The following is an 8,831-nucleotide window of genomic DNA, read 5'->3' on the forward strand; positions in this document are numbered from 1 at the left end:
TGAAAATGTTCTTGCATTTCAAAATAGCTGTATTAGTTCAGAAACACCACCATGTCAAGACTTGGCTCCTTTTTTTACTACTTCGGAGCAATCTCAGTGTTTGATGATTGAACTTCAGTTGGCTAGAGATTTGGAAGTCCCTGGTTTTTTTTCTTTTGACAAAGCCAATGTATCGGTTTTAAAAGGTTCTATGCTTTTAGTGTTGAATGTATGTTGTCTTTAAAAAGCCCACAATGTTTAAGTAGTTGAAATGACCAAACCCTCGTGTCTAATGAAGAGCTTGTTGGAGAAAAGCAATGAAAAAGCCCTGGTGAGAATGACAGTAGATAAGGACAAGTACTACATACGGGAGTAACTGTTTTTCCCTTTTGCAGTAAGCTCTAGCTAACCTTCAGCTTTACTGTCCTCTTGGTATTGTAGTGCCAAAGGAGTGCCATACCTACCCAACAGCCTTTACAGTAATTCATTTACACTCAGCAAAACTGCCACCTGAATAGAAGGAGGTTTACTAAAGACATTTGAAGGATTGTGGCTGCCCACTGAAGATTGTTTCTTAAACTTATGTATTGATCAACCGTTTTCACCTGCACTGAAAGAGCTTTTGGTGCAGAGTGAGACATGAATCACTCATATGTAGAGCACTGACACTCTGCACAGCTGCTAAAAGAGAAATAAACAACGAGAGCAGTTTGCTGTCTTACTCTTCTTCAAGCCCATTTGACAGGAAACTATTCCAAGTGTTTCAGCTCCATCAACACATGCAGTTTTCCACAGCCTAGAGAGATTGCTTGTTAACACTGCAAAAAGTTAAGTGCAGTGTTTCCAAGAAGATAATGACAGCCTTTGGTATGGATGTGAAGTATTAAAGCTTTTTTTTTTTCCCCCAAATGATTTCTGATATGGGAATTACAGAATCACAGAGTGGTTGAGGTTGAAAGGCAGCCCTGGAGATCTTCTAGTCCAACCCCCTTGCTCAAGCAGGGTCAGCCAGAGCAGACAGCCCAGGACCATGTCTAGTCGGGTTCTGAATATCTCCACATCTCCATTACATTTCAGGGAAAAAAATGACACTAAGCAAACTACTGCCAGATTGATTGAAAAATTGGAAAGAAAGCAGTTGCTGTATCAATGCTAAAATGCAACTGCCCCAATCTAGGCATGTGCTCGTGGTAAAAACAAGCTAACAAGCAAACTGCCAAACAGTTTAGCAGCATCACCGTGTCATGTTCCATTTTTCAGTAGTTCAGGGCAACTTCATTGTGTTTCAAGGATACACATTCTTCAGATTATGGTATGTATCAGCACTCTGGGAAGATTCCAGCTTAAGGTATTCATACGGTGCCTTGGTAGTAACTGCTGCTTTGAGCTTCTTGCATGGAATCAAATCTGCCAGCAGTCTTAAAAATGGATGCAGGAAGAAGAGCTTTCTGCCAGGAGACTCAGGGACACCTATGACTGGAACTGGATCAGCCATCAAAGCTATTACAAACACATCATCAGGGTAGCCCACAAACAGTAACCCTTTGTTGCCACAAACTTCTTGCTAAGTTTGATTCAAGTTTACCCAAACTGGCTAAATTATAGATCTTCCAAATAGAAATAAAAAAAAAAAAAAATGGGTGCACATCCATGGATCTGCTGACTTGCAGAAACAGACTCCACAACTTGAATAGTTATACAGCAGGTATGTTTACTCCGGCGCCGGGGTGTAAGGGGATTTCTCCACAAAGCTTGCACACCCACTGCACGTTTTACCAAAATTAGAGTGTGGATATACATATTAATTGATTACATAACACAAACATACATATGCATGAGTAAGGCTGGGTTAGTTCTAGAGGCTGATGTCAGCAGTTTATGTTCTCTTTGCACCTGCGCATTGCCTCCTGGTGGGCGTCTTCGGGGTCTTTGGGAGGAAGGCTCACAGTCTTTCCCACCTTGTACTTTTCCCCGGAGCATGTGCAGATTCTCTTGGCCAATTTCTTGAACAACAAGAGTATTTTCAGCCGATTTACTCATTCTATCTTACCTAAGAGAACCAATGGAACTTCTACCGTCCGTATATGGCTATCTTTACTCATTACCAAGACCCAACTAGTTAGAGCACATCTGTTTCCCAAGGACAAAAACATAATATTTTGCTGAACACTGCAGTTCTTGGTAGATTTTCACAGTAAACTGCTTTGTTTTGATGAACACAGTAGTCCTTGGTAAAATTCCACAGAACAGTCTGGGCAAGCAGGATTATTAGCAATATTCAAAAATGGTATAAATTGCTATAAGTAAGTAAGTAAGTCTCAAAAATAAGTAATCATTTCTCTGTATCACTGCTATTTTTAATGTGTTATCTTGTTTACAAATGTTGATACGGACTGCCTTTTTGAAGAACTCGACCTCAATGTGTTTGTCCAATTACACATGAGATCCAAAATCAAAGTTATGTTTCACCACTTACTTTGGCAAGTAACATGTAGCTGAGGAGATTTACTCTATTTGATGTTTCACCTTCCCCATAAAACACAGTAATCATTGGGGGTTTGCCTAGGTGAACTCTTGTAGACCAGCAGTCTGTAGCTGACATGTGTGAAGGTTAGTGTAAGGAACCTGTGACAAACCCCTCCCTCATGCAAAATGGACAGTAGCGGTCATTGTGTGATTTTTAAGACTCCCTAAGTAAAACAGAAAGAGATAAGGAAAAAAAGCCTTTGCAGAGATATAGGAGTGTAACAGCTGGGGGAGCAAAATCAACCAGTGAGTAAGCAGAGGCATTCCCAGCATTGAGTAACCAGAAAAAATTGGGAGGACTAGAACAAAGAACAAACACTCCTGTGTCAATCTCAGCGTGAATTCATTGGAGACAACCCTCAAGCTCCTCAGGCTCCCCAGACACCGGGCCAGTGGACTGGTTGTTAACAGAGGTTATGTTTTATGTACTTAGGTACGTTGTCAGTTAAAGGAGTGACTGCCTTTATCTCAGCTGCTGATTGCTTAATTACCCGTTACCTAGATTTATTGCTTTGGCTACGCTGTTACAAAACCAAGTCAGGGTGAAGAACTGGAGAAACCCCTGACTGAAAAGCAACTGGGAAACTGCATTGAGGAGTCTTTCAACAGATGCTGGATTTTATCACGTCTTTAGATGACAGATACGATTTAAATAGTTTGCTAGTTAAATAGTCTAAATCTTTTAACCTCCCTATGCAGCCTGTTTCCTTACCACGGGAAAGAGACTGCCTCTCGTGAGATGGCGGCGGGTAGATGCTTCTCTGGGTGAGCAGCGCTGTGCCCAAGGACTCGTTTGGCCCTCGGGTGCCTGTTTCGCGTGGCTGTGGCCAGTTCTGCGCTCTTTTGTTCAGTCGTCCCCTAATGTGTCTGTGACTGAAGGATTAGGCCTAACCGATGACCCCTCCACCCCCCAATATCTAGGAATAACCGACAATTGTATAGGTGCTACGATACAGGCGGTCAGCCACATCAAAGAACGATGCTTCTCACAAACAGGAGCACCACACGTCCACCCCCCCCCGGACGAATCGCAGCCCTCGGGTCGCCCCGGTGGCACTCCCACGGCTAGTCCCTGCATTTCGGGCGGGCTTACCCGGCTCCCCTTGGAGGGGCCCGAACCTCCTCCGTTTCCCCGTTACCGCCCCAGGGCCGGGCAGCGGCGCCCAGACACGCCGCCTGGCGGCGGCGGCAGCTGCAGCCGCCCCGCCCCGCCCCGCCCCGCCCCGCCCCGCCTCCCGCGGGACTACAGTACCCAGAGCCTCCCGCGCGCGGGAACGGCTGCGCGGCGCGAGATGCGCGGGCGCGGGAGGCGGGTTATTTAATTTCTGCCGCTCCTCTCTGGGTGTCCGGCGGCCTTTCGCCACTCCCCGCTTTCGCCCCTGGGGGGCTGCCCCGGCCTCGCCGCGGTTTGTGGTGCCAGCGCCCGGAGGGAGGGAGGGAGGGAGGCGGCCCCGCGGGTCCCCTCTCGCGGGTGTCCCCTCGCCTCAGGCGCGGTGGGGCAGGAGGCGGTTAGGAGCTGGCGTGGAGAAGGGTGGAAAAGATCTGGAAGAAAAGGGGGCGATGAGGGGGGGAAGCAGTTCGGAGAGAGCGGTGTGGAAAGGGGCCTGGGGAAAGACTGCCGGGCGGAGGAGCGTGGGGGCTGTGAGGCTGCAAGGGGTAACGAGGGAGAGGGCAAAGCATCGCTGGTGTCTGTGTGGTGCTGATGGGACAGGCAGAACCTCAGCTGTGAGCTCTGGCTTTCCTTTTGGCCTACGCTGCCTCTTTCCATTAACAAATGTGGTGTGTTTCTGTAAGCCAAACCCTCTTGCTAACATTTTTTTTTTGTCTGGCTAAACACTTTTTTACTGAGATAAATTAGGTCAGAGTCAATGTAGCTTCTGGTATGTGCAGACACAGCTGAAGGTTGATGCTTTTGTGAAGAAGAAAGGGGTTTGAAGATAAGACAGTAATAAATAAGACAGTTGGGGCCTATTCTTGAAGATAACAGGAACAAGGATGGGACAAATTAAAAGAAATCAGCTCAAGACACAACATAGCTTCACAACACCTCCTAAACGGACCTTTGTGAGCATGCGTGAGCACTGAGGTCAACCAGCAGACACGGTGAGGAAGACTACCAACGGCCACCAGGGACCCCTCGAGACCACCACCCAGCAAGAAAGTGCATGCGTAATTAGGATGCAGATATTGTAATTAGTTCCAGGAAATCTAATGCATAGGTAACTCATTTCTTGGAAAAGTTATGAATATGCATAATCCCATTTTATATTAGCTGCCGCTTATAGATCTGGGGCGTACTGACCTTTGCGGAGCTATTCATGTGTGTGCCCAGCGCTGCAATAAAGAATGCCTGCTCTCTAAAACTCCAGAACAAGTCTTAGAGAGTTCCTCTGCTGGCTTTTACAGTAACACTTCTATGGTCACTGAAGAAGGACTGCCCTACCGAGTCACACCAAGGATCCACCTAAAGGCCTGCCTGTAAGGAAGGCAAGCACGGAGTGATGCTTCCTCTGCGAGATCCTTCCAAGCCAAGCTGTCTGCAGCCTGCCTACCTCACCCACATGTTGTATCTGCAACTGTGCACTCACAGGGTTGCAGCTGTGGTACTCTGATAAACTTATCTTAGGAGTGTAACTTACCATTTACATCACAGTTGTACAGATTTTTTTTTTTTATTGTGTTTTGCGAATGTCTGAATACGATAGTCTAGTAAGCATCTTACTCTCACTCTCTTGAGTTTTCTGTATCTACGAACAATCGTATGTACTGATTTCTTAGTTTTAATTAAGCTGAAATTGTAATCTTAATAGTCTAGAGGAAGAACTCAATGTACACAGGGGAAAGTGGCTTTAAAATGTGGAAGTTTTGCAGTAAAGCCCTGCAGTTTGTTCCTCATGTTTTACACTGAGGTCTTTCAGACCACTCAAAGTATAACGCAGTCTCCCTTACTTAATTGACACTTCTGTCTGTGGGAGGAAAAAAGGCGTGCTCAAGTGCCACAGATGAAATGCTCTCAAGAAAAAGGCAAACGTCGTGCCCTGCACTAGTGTTTTGAGTCTGGCATTGCTGAAGCTTGCCATTGCCTACTGGTGTATTTTTAATACCCAGCTGTATTTCAATCTCGTACTTGGTGACTTGTGAGTCAGCACTCTCATTCTTTTATGTTTGTGTCGGTGAACTAGGAGATCAGTTTCATTGGGGATGTAGAGTCTGTGTTGGGGCATTGGTTAGGTATTTAGAAAACACAAGCAAAAAGAGCATACTGAGCAGCAGAAGTTAGGCAACAGCAAGTGACAGGTATGCATTCATTTTTCTAGCAGTTTTCTGGGAAGTAGCAAGGTAGTGCTGATGTAGTGCTGTGTACAGTGGGACATCAGGCAGTTAACAACATTGGGAAGCCAACCGGGATGGGTCAAGTGAAATGTCTTCTACAATTGTGGGAGAATCGTAAGGAGAACCACGAATGAGGTGCTTATTATCTATATTTAAAAGCTTGTTTTTCACCAGAGAGAACTTGCAACTTGTTGTTTTTACAGCTTTAACTCTGCTTTGTTATTATTTTTTTTTTTTTCAATTAGGTAAATGTCCCAGGGTGTGCTAAGAAAGCTAGATTTTGCTCTCAGGCATCTGGGGAGTAAAATGTTTCTGTACTGAAGGGGTCAGTCTTTCCCCATTTCTTTCCTCAGGCAGTCCCATGTTGAATGACTTCATTTTAGGAATTGAGCTATATTAACATGGTTATTTGTTTAAACGTGGATTTTGTTGGCCTCATCAGGGTAATTGTGTTATGCAAAGTAAAAGATAGCAGCCTCGGGTCCTATTGCAGCTTCATTTCAATTGTAACTGGTCGGCTGACAAATTCAAAGTGAAATTGCATACCTGAAATTGCATGCATGTGCCTTATCTGACCAAAGGTAATGGTGTATGCAGGTTATTTGGACTTCAGTGGTCTGTGGGTGCCGAGAAGAAATGATTAACAAAGGAGACTTTTTAAACAGTTCAGGTAATTGTGAGAATACTGGAGGCTAGTACTCCGTGAAGGTTTTGCATGGCAAGCCTATCAAAGGCAGGCTGGAGTCACTAAACTGGTTTTCTTGTGAGTCATCTCTCTGATTACAACGACTGCCTGAGAGTCAAACAAGCAAGACAAAGCTTAAAACAAAAAGCTCAAATAGAACTGCACATAAATATGTGCATAGACACGTGTATACCTGCATGCACACTCACGTCTTCATCATAGCATGAGAATTGTGAAGGGCACACAGATGTTAACAAGGCCAGAGTGACTAATGGTGCAAGTCAACATCTTTCCACTTTGAACACAGAATAAAGCAGTAGCTAAAACACCAACTACCACTATTCTGCAAGTCTTGCTGCTGTTTTGAGCTGTGTAATGACTTGGGCACTTACTGACTACCTAATAAACGTGCTGCCATTTTTCCGTGTAACAAGGAACATCACCAGTTAGTGTGGCAGGCAGGAAGGAAGAGGAGCTGTGCCATCACCGGAAGGTCTGCAGTAGGTCGAATGGATGCCTTTGGGGACTTGCACTGCGTGTGGAGCTCATTTAATTAGTCTAGATGTAGATAACCATTCAAGGATTGATAACTGGGGAGGGTGCATCTGAGACAGCACTCTGTCCATCTTTGTTACAGCAAAAGATGATAATTATTGGCGTAGCTGCTCTCCTTCAGAGATCTTTTGAAGCTGAATGATTGCTGCTGATGGCACTGACAGCCAGCCAGCTATTTCTCTGGCTTCATTAAATCATCCTATTCATTTAGATCTCTTAGTTGCTGCAGGACTGTTCATGGTTTAGACTTCTTGTATTTGCTGGCTCTTTGTGCTTGTTTCTTGCTATTAATTTGAATGCTTTTGTGTTGAAAGAAGCTAGTATGCAGGTTTTTTCCTCCCTTTTCTTTTGAATGTGTAATCATAGGCTGGTTGTTTTAGAGTGCTGTGGTTTTCACAATCTTCATATTTGCTGAAACAAGGCAGTAAGGTGACCCACAAAACTGGATTTCATGGTCAAACACCTATCCAATGAAGGTAGCAATGAAGGTTATGGAGGCCCTCTGGTAAAGTTTGCACATGAGACGTGCTTGACTTGTTGGTTGTATAGCAGCATATATTTTTAGTCAGGGTGAGGTCTTTCGGACAGTCACTTCTGAGGTGTCTCTCATTTCTGTATGAGTGCAAGCCACAGCAAGGGGTTATTTGTATAGGAGTGAGAGTCAGCTGATACTCATTTCATTTTAAGGATCTTGGATGCATGCTCTTCTGTGACCCTGTACTTGCTGAGCTGTCCAAGGCATTGCTTGACAAGCAGAGACACAGCCTGTTCTTCTCCCCAGAAGTTCTGTCCATTTTGTTGCTCACCCTGGGTGTCAACACTGCCCTACGTGCAGTTTTCCTTGTTCTTTATTGAAGTAGAGTCAGTGATTTGGGGAAAGCCAGGAGGCAGCGAAGACAGGTTCAATCAATAATGTGCTGCTCAAGTTGTAGCCTTGATGCGGTGCATGTACTGCAAGGGGAAACTTCACCCTAATTTATGGGCTGTCTCTTAGGCTGGGAAATCAGATTCTGTGAAGTCCAGAAATAAATTTACCTTCTGAGGTGACTACTCAGCTGGCAGGGATGTGTTGGAACTCTAGAGATTTGCGGGAGTTTGGCTTCTTCATGTATGCTCTGTTGGCATATCAAGAAGTGCTTTACGCTGTCTCCTGTAGCTTCATTTGGTGAGTTGTGGACACGCTCAAGCAAAACTGGAAGCTGACCAGGATGCGTGGCACTGCTTTGGGTTGCTGTATGGTGTTGCACTATTTTACATAAATTTTGTTTCCTCAGGGAAAGCTCTGATACTGCAGGTAACTGTGATGCAGTTCTTTGTTGTAGACATCCTCACACTTTTGATGATAAAGCTGTGCACCTTATCAAACACAAATAAGAGCTTTTGCAGTGTTGGAGTATTTTTGCAGACAGCTAAAGGAGCAGTTGTACGGACATGCAAGTCCATCCCCAGAAATAAATCTTGCTTTGCTGACCTGCAGCTATACCTTTCCCTGGATTTCTTTTCTGTGAAAAATTGTCTGATAGTGCTAATCTCCATGGTCACGCTTGTGGCTTGAAAGAAAAGGAAACTTACCCACAAGTGTTCGTAGCTGTAACTGCTCTGACAGTGGTTGAAACCACAGGATTTTTTTTTTCACAAAATAGCTATTGTACCTGAGAATTCTCTGTTCAGGAAGGAAATGCTTAGCATGCAAGAATACTTTAAGTATTTCTCCCCACTTTCTTATTTCAAGCCGTATCATTCACTAGGGATC

This window comes from Strix aluco, chromosome 2 (genome assembly GCF_031877795.1).
Source record: "Strix aluco isolate bStrAlu1 chromosome 2, bStrAlu1.hap1, whole genome shotgun sequence".
NCBI classification, from domain to species: domain Eukaryota; kingdom Metazoa; phylum Chordata; class Aves; order Strigiformes; family Strigidae; genus Strix; species Strix aluco.